Genomic DNA, 16,941 nt, shown 5'->3' on the forward strand with positions numbered 1-16,941 from the left:
AGGGAATATACTCGTATTAGTTCATTTTTACACTGCTATAAGAAATACCCAATGCCCAGTAACTTAAAAAGGAAAGAGGTTTAATTGACTTACAGTTCCACACGGCTGGGGAAGCCTCCAGAAACATAATTGCGGCAGAAGGAGAAGCAGACGCCTCCTTCCAAAGGTAGCAGGAGCGACAAGAATGAGGAGCAAAGCAGGAAGAGCCTCTTATAAAACTATCAGATCTCGTGAGAACTCACTGACTTATCACGAAAGCATCATGGGAAAAGCGGCCCCCATAATCGTCACTTCCCTTTTTCGGCATACGGGGATTACAGTTCAAGAAGCAATTTGTGTGGGAACACAGAGCCAAACCATATCAATACTACTGTGTAAGTAGAAAATAACTATACTAACAAAAGCTGTAGAATGAACTCTTAAAACTCACGCCTATAATTCCAGCACTTTGGGAGGCCGAGGCGGACAGATCATCTGAGGTGGGGAGTTTGAGATCAGCCTGACCAACATGAGGAAACCCCATCTCTACTAAAAATACAAAATTAGCCAGGTGTGGTGGCCCATGCCTGTAATCCCAGCTACTCAGGATGCTGAGGCAGGAGAATCGCTTGCACCTGGGAGGCTGAGGTTGCGGTGAGCTGAGATCGTGCTATTGCACTCCAGCCTGGGCAGAAAGAGCGAAACTGCGTCTCAAAAACAAAACAAACCAAAAAAAACCTGAGTCTGTACAGTACAGTGAATTTCAGACGTTGGCCTTTAGAAAGTAGAAATCCTTCTTTAAGTGAAATACCACCAAGAGGAAAAACACGTATGTGTAAGATTTGACATAGAGATATTCCAGCTGGAAAAAGCAGACTGGTCATTTTCCTTGCCGTTTTCATGCTTTGCTCTGTTTTCCAAGGGACTGAAGCTCTTTCTGTTTCCCATAATACCTTGCAAATTGGCTTTTCACTGGGCTCATCTTGTAGGCTATTGCAGGGAGAGTCCAGGGAGAGTCCATCTGATAGCCTATCAGATGCTCTTCTGTAGTCCTCCCATGAAATGTCCCCTCCTACAAGATTTCCATTTCTTCAGCTTCTCCTCCCTATTTCCCTCCAGCCCTGTGGGTAACAGTGATTTCCTGTGGTTGCTTAGCTTGCAGTTGCCTCAACTTCTCCAGATTGCTCTTTCAAGCTCTTCTAACCTGTAGCTAATTTTGTATCTTAAATTTCCCGCACTGAATTTCTGGCAGTTGGTTTTATTTTTCTGACTGTACCCTGACTGATACTTAGGTGTGAATAGCCTAGAGCCCTGCGTCTGGACCCCAGGTTTCCTGACATGAGGTTCCTTAGGTACATCTGAAAAACCATTAAGGCTCATTCCTCATTCTATCACTAAATAGTTGTATGATATTGGGAGAGTCATAGAATATCTCCAAGCCTCACTTTCCTCACCTTCAGGAGTCAGACTCACCTTTACCTTTCATAATAAATTAAAAAAATTTTGGACAATTTAAAGTATTACACAGATTTTTTATTTATATCTCAAGTCTTTGTAAATTTGGATGAACTAGAAGATAGATATAGATATTTAAGAAATATAGATATAAATGATATAAATATATAGCTACAAATAAAGTGTTAGTTTCTCAGGGATGCAAAAAAATGCCTCCTTCTCCCTGTTAACATAGAAAATTTTAAACTGTTCCTTTAAACAGTTGTAAGATTAAATGAGGATTCATAGATTTATATCAGTTGTAGCAAAGTCATAACAAATCTTAGTTATAGCTTCTGATTCATGTTGTTTCTATTCAGATCTTGTTGTTTATGCTTAACAACCCACACTGGTATCGTACTCATTCTTTCATGTATTGTGGTTTCAGCACTTCCAGAATGGTTTTAGGCAGTCCCAATCCAAATTTTAGGTACATGTGTTCTGAGATAATGACCTTTGGTTGCAAGGAGGATGCATACATATGAAAGAAGTTGGAATTAAACAATTATGGTTTGAGAATTTGTGCTCCAAATAGAAAAGTTGAAATGTATATGTTTGTAAATAATTATGGCCTAGTGTGATTTTTTTTTCTCAAAAAAAAAATTCAGTTTCATTTTCTGACTTCCTGGAAAATCAACTCAGTCTAGTGGCAAGAAGACATTTGGGTCAGTGTCACTACCACACATCATCTGATCCATGACTGAGAGTATTGATTAAACAGACTATCACAATATTTAATATATTGCATTGTGATTGCCTCTTTACTTATCAGCTTGACCCACCAACTATTATAAACTTGACAAGAAGTAGGATTAAGTCCTTTTCATCATGTAGTTTCAGTGACATCACAGTGCCTGCCACATGGGAGGTTTTCAAAAACATGTGAGATGAAATTAATTAATAAGTGCCAGGCTGGATTCAGGCCAACTGATGCCTTCAAGCACAGTCTGACAACAGTGCCCTCTTAGCCTTTCCATTGCTTAAAGAAATATAAAAGCTTAAGGATCCTTTACAGCCACTGTGTTTACAGTGGATGGAAGCAAAAGTCTTAAGCCCTGAGACAGAAACAAATGCAATATCTGACCAAACTTTCAAGTCAAACTTCTAAACTTGATCACTCACCATGCCAAAAAAAAAATTTAGTAATGCAAATTGAAGTCAAACATGACAGATAAATGTTTTTTATTAAAAAAAAATAGACTAAAGTTAAGGGAGGCAGTGAAATACTTATGGCCATGATAACTGAGGTCAGGTCAGGGAAACTCTTCAGTACCCTTTCCTCTTGGTGCACCTGTTTATTTTGCTAAATGATTAATGCAGAGCTGAATGAATGGCAACAATGCAGAGCCAATTGATATTAAAGTCTACCTTCCATGTTCTTCTGATTCTCCTACACTAATGTAAGCCACACTCCATAGTTCCATTCCATGACTCTTCTTATTCATACGTTGAATTGGGACAACCCCCTTTTCCTAGTTCTATGAGATCACATCTGACTCAGGTTTTTCTTGTTCTAGTGCTTTGCATTCTTACTACTCAAGTCTTCACCACTCAAAATTGATTTTCTCTCATCACCTAGCAAATCATTTTTGTTGCCTAATGTGTACAGCACTTTGTGAAAAGTATGATGAAACCGGAATATAAAGGAAAGGAAAAGCAGAACTAATATGGAGTATTTCACAGTATGACTTCAATTAATTTACTCATTTTTCTATGAATGAACATTTAGGTTGATTCCAGGTGTTCACCATTGGACAAATATTGTTACAATAAATATTCATGCAAGCAACTCTTAAAACACATGTGCCAGAGTCTTTCAAAAGCATATACTTAGAACTGAAATTTGTAGATTTTAAAGGACATGAAATATTCAACATTGTTATTATCAAAATTTCTCCAATTGGTTTTTACCAAATTCTACTTCCGTTAAGTAGCATATGAAATTCTCCACGTCTCCATATCTTAGTAACATTTGATGACATAGGAATTTTTCTTTGACAATCTGTCTGTAAAACAGTATAACTCCTTTGTTTTTATTTATAGTTCCTGATTATTTGTGAAGTAGCATATTTCTTAAGTTTACTGGTTGCTCTTCTCCTAAGAACTGCATATTATACCCTTTACATATTTTTTCAGTAATTTCACTTATTGTTTTTATGTTGATAGTAGATATTTTTTATGTATCCTAGATAATATTGTGCTGGCTATATGAATTTCAAATAATTATTGTTCATCTTTTAACATTATGAGGTTCATGGTTGTTTAGAATATTTTTACTTTGATATAGTCAAAGTTCCAATATTTTATTTTATGGTTTGAAAGTCTTGTATCTTCTCTGAGACTGTCCTCTATATTTGATTCTAAAAATCGCTTGTATTTTTTTTTGTATAGTGTAACATAAGAATCTAATTTTTTTCTTATACATAAACAACTGATTTTTTCACAGAACCGTTTTTTGTCATTGCTTTATAATTCTGTCTCTATTTCTTTCTTTTTTTTTTTTTTTTTTTTGAGATGGAGTCTTGCTCCGTCTCCCAGGCTGGAGTTCAAGCAATTCTTCTGCCTCAGCCTCCCAAGCAGCTGGGATTACAGGTGCCCGCCACCATGCCTGGATACTTTTTGTATTTTTAGTAGAGACGAGGTTTCACCATGTTGTCCAGGCTAGTCCTGAACTCCTGACTTAAGGTGATCCACCCACTTCTGCCCTCAAAGTGCTGGGATTCCAGGTGTGAACCACCGCACTTGGCCTAATCTATTCTTAAAAGTAGTCTGTCTAAATAATGGTAGCACATCTAATGGGAATATTCTCTTTTAAGCCATCTTTTTGATCAAAAGTAGCTACAGGAAACTTAACGTATGGCGTGTGTGTGTGTGTGTGTGTGTGTGTGTTTGTATTCCAGAGGCATTAAATTCCTGTAAATCTTGCTTTTAAAATATTCACTATGAAATAGTCTCAACTAGAAATCAAAGGGAAAAGAAAAGAATATTAAAGATAAATGGGCACTTTTGATATTACTAGACTATAGACGTCATTCCCAGCCACATCCTGAAACCTAGGACCACTCTGGAATGACCAGAGTCTCCAACTCCTGTTGTGCAGAGACCTCAGACTTGTGGTAAGGCTCTTAAATTTATATCTATGATCACATCTTCAACCTGAATTTGTCATTAGCCTGTAACCCAGGATGCAGCTCAGCACTTTTCTGGGAGAAAATAAGAAAGGGATATTTTGAAGTCACCAGCATGTCTCCACTTTAAGGGTGACAAGGTCCACTATCACTTCATTGGCCTCTGGATGGTAGACCATTGAAGTGTTTCACTGAGGGAATGTGACCATGTATTGAATGGACTTGTTTCTTCTGGGAGACATTATATCATCTATTGGGGAAAAAGAAATGACCCAGCACGAACTAACCAACAAACATCATGGATAAGCATCTCTGAGGAGCGGATGGACTCAGTACACATAAGCAATAGTGATAGATAGCTCAGATAATAGGCTTCTTATATAACGCGGGTGAGGGGAGCTGCAGAATTTCTTCTTAAAAGAAATTCTGGGCCCAGGTGGTAAGGGCATACATATAAAAGCAGCAATTCCTGGGCTTTTTCACTTTAACACTCCTGTAATTTAAAAAGAATGTAATGGATTTTTTTTTCAAGACCTGGAAAAACAAAAGTCCTCTTAAGCTGAGAACAAATGCTTCAAGTGTTTGCCTGAAGCCATTCTTTTTATTGGGGGAGTTACTGCCCCTTGAGAAAAAGGGTTTATAATGGAAAAAATGAAACAACATCAACCATAACAGAGCACAGAAAATAAATAATAAAACCTCTGTTAGTGCCTGACGTTTTATATTTCTCCTGCCTTTTATCCAAAATAAGACAGTTGCTTAGGAAGTAAATAAAGATCAGGCTGATCTGCCCACAGTAATGCATTCCCATTTGAATGTTCCTCAGACAAAAGACCAAGAATTTTATAAGAAAGACAAGCATGTATTTAACACAGTTCTTTTATTTACTTTACCTTTATTACTCTTAAGGAAAAATAGTCCCTTGGCGTATGTTAGATTTCCCTTAATTTCAATCCCCCATATAAATGCAGCAAAAACCCTTTCAAAAAAGTCTCCATTAAGGAGAGGATTATGCTTTTGAGCTGAACCCACCAATCTGAGGAGGAAACAGCATGGTTCTCAGGGCTCAATCTTCTCACAGTAGAGGTTTTGCATATGGAATTTCTCCATGGGGGACATCTTGCAACAAAGTACCTCTAAAAACAATAAATAGAAATAAGTACTTAGTTACCCTCATGAAGTTGGATACCAAGGACATGGCAGTACATGTGACACTATCCTTGTCCCCAAGGAACTCCTATTCAAGGAAGGCAGAGCCAGTAATAAAACATGGTTTCTGACAATTATTAAACACTGATGTGTGCTTTTCACTAGGCTTCACTTTTCACATGCATTGTATCCTGTAATCTGCATATGAACCTCAATGAGATTCGGTATTATCACCACTTTCTAAGATGTGAAAGTAACACCCATATAAACAGGACTACAGGGAATTACACACCGCAGCAGGGCGGAACACATGGCAGGAGGGCAGAGCCCACGGCAGCAGGGCGGAGCTCAGGCAAACAAGGTGGAGCCCACGGCAACAGGGCAGAGCTCACATCAGCTGAGCATAGCCACTGCAGGCAAGCAGTGATTAGACTGCCACCTTGCTGGGCAGGACAGTGCAATGGATACTCATAAATGGAACCCTAACTCCCCAGGACAGAGCACCTGAGGAAAAAAAAGGGGCTTTATGCGTTCTACTGCAGCAGACTTAAACGTTCCTGCCTAGCAGCCAGGAATGAACAATGGAGTTCACAGCTCAGCACTTGAGCTTCTATGAAGTACAGACAGTCTCCTCGAGCAACTCTCTGATCCCCATATATCCGAAGAGTCACCTCACAAAGGACTGATCTGACTGACATTTGACGGGCATCACTGGGACAGATAGCAGAAGAAGAATCTGGTAGCAACCCTCATGGTTCTGCAGCTGCTACACCAGGCAAGCAGGGCCTGGAGTGGACCTCAGTGGTCCTACAGCAGAGGGGCCAGACTGTTTGAAGGAAAACTAAGAAACAGAAATACTTCATCATCAGCAATCTGGACATCCACTCAGAGACCCAATCAGAAAATCATCAACCACTCAGACAACAGGTGGATAAATCCACAAAAATGGGAACAAACCAGCGCAAAAATGAGGAAAACACCTGAAACCAAAACACCTCACCTCCTACAAAGAACCAAAACTTCTCACCAGCAAGGGAACAAAGCTGGACAGAGAATGAGTGTGATGAAATGATGGAATCAGACTTCAGAAGGTAGGTAATGAGAAACTTCCGTGAGCTAAAAAAACATGTTCTAACTCAATGCAAAAAAATTAAGAACCTTGAAAAAAGATTTGAAAAAAATTCAAGGAAATGATAACAAGAATAGACAACTTAGAGAGGAATATGAGTGAATTGATGGAACTGAAAAACACAACACGAGAACTTCACGAAGCATGCACACGTTTCAACAGCCAAATTGACCAAGCAGCACAAAGGATATCAGAAGTCAAAGATCAACTCAGTGAAATAAAACGAGAAGCCAAGATAAGAGAAAAAGTGCAAAAGGAATGAACATAATCTCCAAGAAATGTGGGACTATGTGAAGAGACCCAATCTACATTTGATACGTGTACCTGAATGTGATGAAGAGAATGAATCCAAGCTGGAAAATACTCTTCAGGATATTATCCAGTAAAATTTCCCCAACCTAGCAAGGCAGGCCAATATTCAAGTCCAGGAAATACAGAGAACACAACTAAGATATTCCTCAAAAAGAGCAACCCCAAGGCACATAATCATCAGATTCACCAGGATTGAAATGAAGTAGAAAATGCTAAGGGCAGCCAGAGAGAATGGTCAGGTTACCCACAAAGGGAAGCCCATCAGACTCGCAGCAGATCTCTTGGCAGAAACCCTACAAGCCAGAAGAGAGTGGGGCCAATATTTAACATCCTTAAAGAAAAGAACTTTCAACCCAGAATTTCATATCCAGCCAAACTGAGATTCATAAGTGAAGGAAAAATAAAATCCTTTGCAAACAAGCAAGTACTCAGAGATTTTGTCACCACCAGGCCTGCTTTACAAGAGCTCCTGAAAGAGGCACTATACACAGAAAGGAACAACCAGTACCAGCCACTCCAAAACATACCAAGTGGTAAAGAGCATCAACAAAATAAAGAATCTGCATTAACTAATGGGCAAAACAGCCAGCTAGCATCAAAATGGCAGTATCAAATTTACACATAACAATATTAACCCTAAATGTAAATGGGCTAATCACACCAATCAAAAGACACAGACTGGCAAATTTGATAAAAAGCCAAAACCCATTGCTGTGCTGTATCCAGGAAACCCATCTCACAGGCAATGATACACAAAGGCTCAAAATAAAGGGATGGAGGAAGATTTACCAAGCAAATGGAGAGCAAAAAAAAGCAGGAGTTGCAATTCTCGTATCTGATAAAATAGACTTTAAAGCAACAAAGATCAAAAGAGACAAAGAAGGACATTACATAATAATAAAAGGATCGATACAACGAGAAGAGCTAACAATCCTAAATATATGTGGACCCAATACAGGAACACCCAGATATATAAAGCAAGTTCTTAATGACTTACGAAGAGACTTAGACTCCCACACAATAATAGTGGGAGACTTTAACACTCCACTGTCAATATTAGACAGATCAACCAGACAGAAAATTAACAAGGATATCAAGGACTTGAACTCAGAGCTGAAACAAGCAAACCTGATAGACATTTATAGAACTCTCCACCCCAAATCCACAGAATATACATTCTTCTTAGCACCACATCACACCTACTCAAAAATTGAACACATAATTGGAAGTAAATCACTCCTCAGCAAATGCAAAACACATGAAATCATAACAAACAGTCTCTCAGACCATAGTGCAATCAAGTTAGAATGCAGAATTCAGAAACTAACTCAGAACTGCACAGCTTCATGGAAACTGAACAATTGGCTCCTGAATGTTGATTGGATAAACAAGGAAATGAAGGCAGAAATAAAGAAGTTCTTAGAAACCAATGAGAATGAACACAACATACCAGAATCTCTGGGACACATTTAAAGCAGTCTCTAGAGGAAAATATATTAGCAATAAGTGCCCATATGAGAAGAGTGGAGAGATCCAAAATTGACACCCTATCGTCAAAATTGAAAGAGCTACAGGAGCAAGATCAAAAAAACTCAAAACCTACCAGAAGAAAAAAAATAACTAAGAACAGAGCTGAACTGAAGGAGATAGAGACGCAAAAAACCCTTCAAAAAATCAATAAATCCAAGAGCTGGTTTTTTGAAAAGATCAACAAAATAGACCACTAGCCAGACTGATAAAAAAGAAAAGAGAGAATAACCAAATAGATGCAATAAAAAACGATAAAGGGGAAATCACCACATAACCCACAGAAATAAAAACCATCATCAGAGAATATTACAAACAACTCTATGCACATAAACTAGTAAACTTGGAAGAAATTGATAAATTCCTGGACACTTGTGTCCTCCTACACCTAAACCAGAAGGAAGCAGAAACAATGAACAGACCAGTAACAAGATCTGAAGTTGAGGCAGCAATTTAAGAGCCTACCACCCAAAAAAAGCCCAGGTACAGATAAGTTCACAGCCGAATTCTACCAGACACACAAAAAGGAGCTGGTACCATTCCTTCTAAAAGTATTTCAAATAATCCAAAAAGAGGGAATCCTTCCCAAATCATTTTTTGAGAACAACATCATCCTGATACCAAAACCTGGCAGAGACACAACAAGAAAAGAAGACTTCAGGCCAATATCCATGATGAACATAGATGCAAAAATCTTCAATAAAATACTGGCAAGCCGATTGCCACAACACATCAAAAAGCTTATCCAACATGAACAAGTAGGATTCATTCTGGGGATTCAAGGCTGATTCAACATACGCAAGTCTATAAACGTAATTCACCGCATAAACAGAACCAAAAACAAAAACCACATGATTATCTCAATTGATGCAGAGAAGGCCTTTGACAAAATTCAATGGCCATTTATGCTAAAAACCCTCAATAAACTCGGTATTGATGGAACGTATCTCAAAATAATAAAAGCTATTTATGACAAACCAACAGCCAGTATTATACTGAGTGGGCAAAAACTGGAAGCAATCCCTGTGAAATCTGGCAAAAGACAAGAATGCCCTCTCTCACCACTCATATTCAATATAGCACTGGAAGTTCTAGCCAGAGCAATCAGTCAAGAAAAAGAAATAAAAGGGATTCAAATAGGAAAGGAGGAAGCCAAATTGTCTCTATTTGCAGACGACACAATAGTATATCTAGAAGACCCGATCGTCTCAGCCCAAAATCTCCTAAAACTGATAAGAAACTTCAGCAAAGTCTCAGGATATAAAATCAATGAGCAAAAATCACAAGCAATCCTCTACACCAATAACAGACTTAAAAAGAGCCAAATCAAGAACGAACTGCCATTCACAATTGCTACAAAGAGAATAAAATACCTAGGAATACAACTTACAAGGAACATGAGGGACCTCTTCAAGGAAAACTACAAACCACTACTCAACGAAATAAGAGAGGACACAAAGAGATGGAGAAACATTCCAAGTTCATGGTTAGGAAGAATCAGTATCATGAAAATGGCCATACTGCCCAAAGTAATTTACAGATTCAATTCTATCCCCATCAAGTTACCATTGACTTTCTTCACAGAACTGGAAAAAACCACCTTGAACTTTATATGGAACCAAAAGAGAGCCCGCATAGCCAAGTCGATTCTAAGGAAAAAGAATACAGCGGAGGCATCACACGACTGAACTTCAAACTATACTACAAGGCTACAGTAATCAAAACACCATGGGACTGATACCAAAACAGCGATATAGACCAATGGAACAGAACAGAGGCATTGGAGGCAACACAACATATCTACAACCATACAATCTTTGATAAACCTGACAAAAACAAGCAATGGGGAAAAGACTCCCTATTTAATAAATGGTGTTGGGAAAACTGGCTAGCCATGTGCAGAAAGCAGAAACTGGACCCCTTCCTGACACCTTACACTAAAATTAACTCCAGATAGATTAAAGACTTAAACATAAGACCTGGCACCATAAAAAACCTAGAAAAAATATAGACAAAACCATTCAGGATATAGGAGTAGGCAAGGACTTCATGACCAAAACATCAAAAGCAATGGCAACAAAAGCCAAAATAGACAAATGGGACTTAATCAAACTCCACAGCTTCTGCATGACAAAAGAAACAGTCACTAGAGTGAATCAGCAACCAACAGAATGGGAAAAAATTTTTGCAGTTCATTCATCTGACAAAGGGCTGATATCCAGAATCTACATAGAACTCAAACAGATTTACAAGAAAAAAACAAGCCCTTTCAAAAATGGGCAAAGGATATGAACAGACACTTTACAAAAGAAGACATACATGAGGCCAAGAAACATATGAAATAATGCTCATCATCACTGGTCATTACAGAGATGCAAATCAAAACCACATTGAGATACTACCACATACCAGTTAGAATGATGATCATTAAAAAATCTGGAAACAACAGATGCTGGAGAGGATGTGGAGAAATTGGAACACTTTTACACTGCTGGTGGGAGTGTACATTAGTTCAACCATTGTGGAAGACAGTGTGGCAATTCCTCAAGGACCTAGAAATAGAAATTACATTTGACCCAGCAATCCCATTACTGGGTCTATATCCAAAGGACTATAAATTGGTCTACCATAAGGACACATGCACACAAATGTTCATTGCAGCACTGTTTACAATTGCAAAGACCTGGAACCAACCCAAATGCCCATCAATGATAGACTGAACTAGGAAAATGTGGCACATATACACCATGGAATATTATGCAGCAATCAAAAATGATGAGTTCGTGTCGTTTGTGGGACATGGATGAATCTGGAGAACATCATTCTCAGGAAACTGACACAAGAACAGAAAATGAAATACCACATATTCTCACTCATAGGTGGGTGATGAAAAATGAGAACACATGGACACAGGGAAGGGAGCACTACACACTGGGGTCTATTGGGGGGAATAGAGGAGGGACAGTGGTGGGGGAGCTGGGGAGGAATAGCATGAGGAAAAATGCCAAATGTGGGTGAAGGGGGGGAAGGCAGCAAAACACACTGCCATGTGTGTACCTATACAACTATCTTTCATGTTCTGCACATGTACCCCAAAACCTAAAATGCAATAAAAAAGTAATTAATACAGATTTAAATATATATATACTTTATAGATGCTAAAATATATATGTATATTAAAGTATATATTTAAATATATATATATATATATATATATATATATATATATATATATATATATATATATAAAAGATGTGAAAGTGATGAATGAACTTCCAGGTATGAATGAGCCTTTCCAGAGTCCACTGGGCAGAACAGCAATGCAGGAGGTTATGCTGCTTTCTCATCTGGGTACCCAGCTTGTAGGAGTTTTATACAGTATATTAGGTCCACAGAGTAAAATGTTTAGTAGTAAAAATTTACCCTTGTCATTTTTAATTGAATGTGATAACACCAACAGCTATCATTTGGTTTTTAAATCTTCACTTCCTCTCAGTAAAATGTGGTAATATAAATATGTTGAAGCCTCACACAGTGCTGCTATTAGGGCTTATGCTAGGGCTAGGGCATCCTCTCAAAGACAGTTCTAATAGGCCATGTTTAACAAGTAGTATCCCTTAGAGAAATCCAAAACAAGCTGACTTTACTTTGACTTTTACACAAATAAATTCATACTTATAATAAGATAATGGCAACCTGTGTAATTATAAGTTAGTGGCAATGATCCTATCACTCACAAATTGATTGCCTACTGTCTCTCCTACTTTCTCCTTTATAATCTAGAGGTTTCTTTACCTTCACATAGGCTTTTTGCGTAAACTTAAATCACTTAAATTGTTAGTAGAACTTGCTCCAGCATTACCTTCTAAATTATTGTATTGCTATATTTAGAAATTGTTTTAAACATATATCACATTCTAACTTTTATCTGGTTATCTTTAGTACTCCTCTTATTCCTCTATTAGATTTTAGGCTCTTGGAAGGTGGTAGGCATGATGTTTTATTCATTGCTCAACCTTGGATAGTGCTAGGTATCAGACAAGGTGCCCAACTAAACATTTGAAATGTAATTTTTTAGAAAATTGTTTTTGTATTGAGAATATTTAGTAGTCTTAAAATGATCTCACAAACACTCCAATATTATTTGCATTATCTTGACTAAATATATATAATTTTAAAATATCTTATCTTTTTTCTCTCTGAACTCACTTCTTGCTGCAGAGGTAGCCAATATTATGAGTTTACATAAATCTTTTTCAGTTCTTTATCTATGTATTCACCTGGACATATATGTGATAGCATCAGTAAGCATAATAAAAAGTACTGATCATTGTGCCTCACACTGTGCTAATTATCACATTACATATTTTAACTTATAATTCACTAACAACTCTACCAGGTACATCCTATTAATACTCTCATGTTAAACCTAAGCAAATTGAGGTGCCAAAAATTTATGTACCTTTCCCAAGGTCCCTTCAGTAGTAAGTAAACAGAATACAAATAGTCTGATGCTGAGCTCAAGTTCTTAATCATGAGCAGCCTATTTTTTAACTACAACAGTTTCCTATCCTATGATAAAAATTATATTGGAATAGGCTTCTAAAAATTTTTTTAAAAAGAAATGTTTAAACACATAACAAGAATAAACGAAATAGTAAAATGAACCCTACATATTCATTGCCCAATTTCAACAACTGTCAACTCATGGCTCAATCATGTTCCAACCATAACCTGTTTTACTCTGTCCACTCTGGATTATTTTGAAGGAGATACTTATACATCATATTATTCCATAAGTCTTAGTTCATTTTCTATTGTTACAGTAGAACACTTGAGGCTAAGTAGTTTGCAAAAAAAAAAAAACAACAACAACAGAAATATATTTCTTATGATTCTGGAGGTTGGGAAGTTTAAGAGCATGGTGCTGGAAACAATGAGGAGCTTCTTCCTGCATAACATGGCAAACGGCATCACAGAAAAATAGGTCAAGAGAATGTATGTCAGCTCAGCTCTCTCTTCCCCTTCTAATAAAGCCACCAGTCCCGTCATGGGGCTCCACTGTGATGACCTTATCTAATCTAATTATCTTCCCAAAGTCTCCACCTCCAATCAACATGTCAATTTGATAATTTAATTTTTTACACATGAAATCTGGGGGACACTTTCAAACATAGATGCATCATACATGTATAATTCGGTATGTATCTTTAACAGATAATGTTATTAAAAAATCATAACAATGACACTATTAATCCACTTAAAACCTTAGCAAAAATTTCCTTATATCTTCATATACTTAATAGGTATTAAAATTTCTCTGATCTTTCTCAGATTTTTTAACAGATTGTTTAAATCTGTATCTCAGTAAGGTCCATATGGTTTAAGTATCTCTTTAATCTACAAATTATTCCTTCCTCTTTTGAGTTCTCTTCAATGTGTTTGTTAAAGATACCACCTTCTTGGTCTTATAGTATTTCGCAGGGTAGATTTTGATTATTACATTTTTTTTTAACTTTTTATTGGATTTTAGGTTTTGGGGTACATGAGCCGAGCATGCAAGACAGTTGTGTAGGTACACACATGGCAGTGTGCTTTGCTTTTCTTCTCCCCATCACCCACATTTGGCATTTCTCCCCAGGCTATCCCTCCCCACCTCCCCCTCCCACTGGCCCTCCCCTTTTCCCCCCAATAGACCCCAGTGTTTAGTACTCCACTTTCTGTGTCCATGTGTTCTCATTTTTCATCACCCGCCTATGAGTGAGAATATGCGGTGTTTCATTTTCTGTTCTTGTGTCAGTTTGCTGAGGATGATGTTCTCCAGATTCATCCATGTCCCTACAAATGACACAAACTCATCATTTCTGATTGCTGCATAATATTCCATGGTGTATATGTGCCACATTTTTCCAATCAAGTCTATTATCAATGGGCATTTGGGTTGATTCCAGGTCTTTGCTATTGTAAACAGTGCTGCAATGAACATTCGTGTACATGTGTCCTTATAGTAGAACGATTTATAGTCTTTTGGATATATACCCAGTAATGGGATTGCTGGGTCAAATGGAATTTCTAATTCTAAGGCCTTGAGGAATCATCACACTGTCTTCCACAATGGTTGAACTAATTTGCACTCCCACCAACAGTGTAAAAGTGTTCCTTTTTCTCCACATCCTCTCCAGCATCTGTTGTCTCCAGATTTTTTAATGATCGCCATTCTAACTGGCGTGAGACGGTATCTCAATGTGGTTTTGATTTGCATCTCTCTGATGACCAGTGACGATGAGCATTTTTTCATATGATTGTTGGCCTCATATATGTCTTCTTTCGTAAAGTATCTGTTCATATCTTTTGCCCACTTTTGAATGGGCTTGTTTGTTTTTTTCCTGTAAATCTGTTTGAGTTCTTTGTAGATTCTGGATATCAGCCCTTTGTCAGATGGGTAGACTGCAAAAATCTTTTTCCATTCTGTTGGTTGCCGATCCACTCTAGTGACTGTTTCTTTTGCCGTGCAGAAGCTGTGGAGTTTGATTAGGTCCCATTTGTCTATTTTGGCTTTTGTTGCCAATGCTTTTGGTGTTTTGTTCATGAAGTCCTTGCCTACTCCTATGTCCTGGATAGTTTTGCCTAGATTTCCTTCTAGGCTTTTTATGGTGCCAGGTCTTATGTTTAAGTCTTTAATCCATCTGGAGTTAATTTTAGAGTAAGGTGTCAGGAAGGGGTCCAGTTTCTGCTTTCTGCACATGGCTAGCCAGTTTTCCCAACACCATTTGTTAAACATGGAATCCTTTCCCCATTGCTTGTTTTTGTCAGGTTTATCAAAGATTTTATAGTTGTATGTATGTTGTGTTGCCTCCGGTGCCTCTGTTTTGTTACACTGGTCTATATCTCTCTTTTGGTACCAGTACCATACTGTTTTGATTACTGTAGCCTTGTAGTATAGTTTGAAATCCGGTAGCGTGATGCCCCCCGCTGTGTTCTTTTTGCTTAGAATTGACTTGGCTATGCGGGCTCTCTTTTGGTTCCATATGAAGTTCATGGTGGTTTTTTCCAGTTCTGTGAAGAAAGTCAATGGTAGCTTGATGGGGATAGCATTGATTCTGTAAATTACTTTGGGCAGTATAGCCATTTTCACGATATTAATTCTTCCTAACCATGAACATGGAATGTTTCTCCATCTGTTTGTGTCCTCTCTGATTTTGTTGAGCAGTGGTTTGTAGTTCTCCTTGAAGAGGTCCCTTACGTTCCTTGCGAGATGTATTCCAAGGTATTTTATTCTTTTTGTAGCAATTGCGAATGGCAGTTCGCTCTTGATTTGGCTTTCTTTAAGTTTGTTATTGGTGTAGAGGAAGGCTTGTGATTTTTGCACATTGATTTTATATCCTGAGACTTTGCTGAAGTTGCTTATCAGTTTCAGGAGTTTTTGGGCTGAGGCGATGGGGTCTTCTAGGTATACTATCATGTCGTCTGCAAATAGAGACAATTTGGCTTCCAATTTTCCCATTTGAATACCCTTTATTTCTTTTTCTTGCCTGATTGCTCTGGCTAGAACTTCCAATACTATATTGAATAGGAGTGGTGAAAGAGGGCATCCTTGTCTAGTGCCAGATTTCAAAGGGAATGCTTCCAGTTTTGGCCCATTCAGTATGATATTGGCTGTTGGTTTGTCATAAATAGCTTTTATTACTTTGAGATACGTTCCATCGATACCGAGTTTATTGAGGGTTTTTAGCATAAAGGGCTGTTGAATTTTGTCAAATGCTTTCTCTGCGTCAATTGAGATAATCATGTGGTTTTTGTTTTTGGTTCTGTTTATGTGGTGAATTACGTTGATAGACTTGCGTATGTTGAACCAGCCTTGCATCCCCAGGATGAATCCTACTTGATCATGATGAATAAGTTTTTTGATTTGCTGTTGCAGTCGGCTTGCCAATATTTTATTGAAGATTTTTGCATCTATGTTCATCATGGATATTGGCCTGAAGCTTTCTTTTCTTGTTGGGTCTCTGCCGGGTTTTGGTATCAGAATGATGTTGGTCTCATAAAATGATTTGGGAAGGATTCCCTCTTTTTGGATTGTTTGAAATAGTTTTAGAAGAAATGGTACCAGCTCTTCCTTGTGTGTCTGGTAGAATTCGGCTGTGAACCCGTCTGGACCTGGGCTTTTTTTGTGTGGTAGGCTCTTAATTGCTGCCTCAACTTCAGACCTTGTTATTGGTCTAT

At 37.8% G+C, this 16,941-nt stretch overlaps 1 long non-coding RNA gene across 1 annotated transcript in view; it reads left to right on the forward strand.

Annotated features, from left to right (window-relative positions):
• The first annotated feature begins 270 nt into the window (after nt 1-270).
• LOC144581611 (uncharacterized) overlaps nt 271-16,941 on the forward strand; it is a 192,050-nt gene continuing 175,379 nt past the window's right edge. Inside the window, exon 1 of the long non-coding RNA XR_013532658.1 lies at nt 271-374. This is a non-coding gene — a long non-coding RNA (uncharacterized LOC144581611). The remainder of the gene's footprint in view (nt 375-16,941) is intronic.

This window comes from Callithrix jacchus, chromosome 2 (assembly GCF_049354715.1).
Source record: "Callithrix jacchus isolate 240 chromosome 2, calJac240_pri, whole genome shotgun sequence".
Lineage (NCBI taxonomy): Eukaryota > Metazoa > Chordata > Mammalia > Primates > Cebidae > Callithrix > Callithrix jacchus.